Source organism: Wasmannia auropunctata, unplaced genomic scaffold (genome assembly GCF_000956235.1).
Source record: "Wasmannia auropunctata unplaced genomic scaffold, wasmannia.A_1.0 LD336099.1, whole genome shotgun sequence".
NCBI lineage: Eukaryota > Metazoa > Arthropoda > Insecta > Hymenoptera > Formicidae > Wasmannia > Wasmannia auropunctata.
The window spans coordinates 143337-143748 of NW_012026791.1; positions in this window are offsets into that span (position 1 = coordinate 143337).

Genomic DNA, 412 nt, shown 5'->3' on the forward strand with positions numbered 1-412 from the left:
TCTACTGGAGATACCCTTTCGGAGACGTCTGACAGACTTACGCCTCGTACGACACTGTCAGCCGGCGCATCGAAATCAAGAACAACGTTGACACGTCCTCCTACAGTTAATCCTTCATCAGGCTCTGCGACAGCTCAAGCCGCGGGCTTATCTGGCGATCAGATGTTCCAGTTACTCACTAATCAAATGCGTCAAAATCAAGAGATGATGGCTCAGTTCTCGCAATGGATGGTTCAACTTGGCAGTGCACAAGTTCAAGCTCCGGTAGTGTTCCCGTCGACCACGCCATCCGCGTCTCGCAACGAGTCAACCTTGTTGGGAAATCTGGCCAATCCCCAGGCCATTAAAATATTATCTTCACAAATCCCGTCTTTCAGCGGTACGGCCGATGAAGATGTTGAAGTTTGGATCC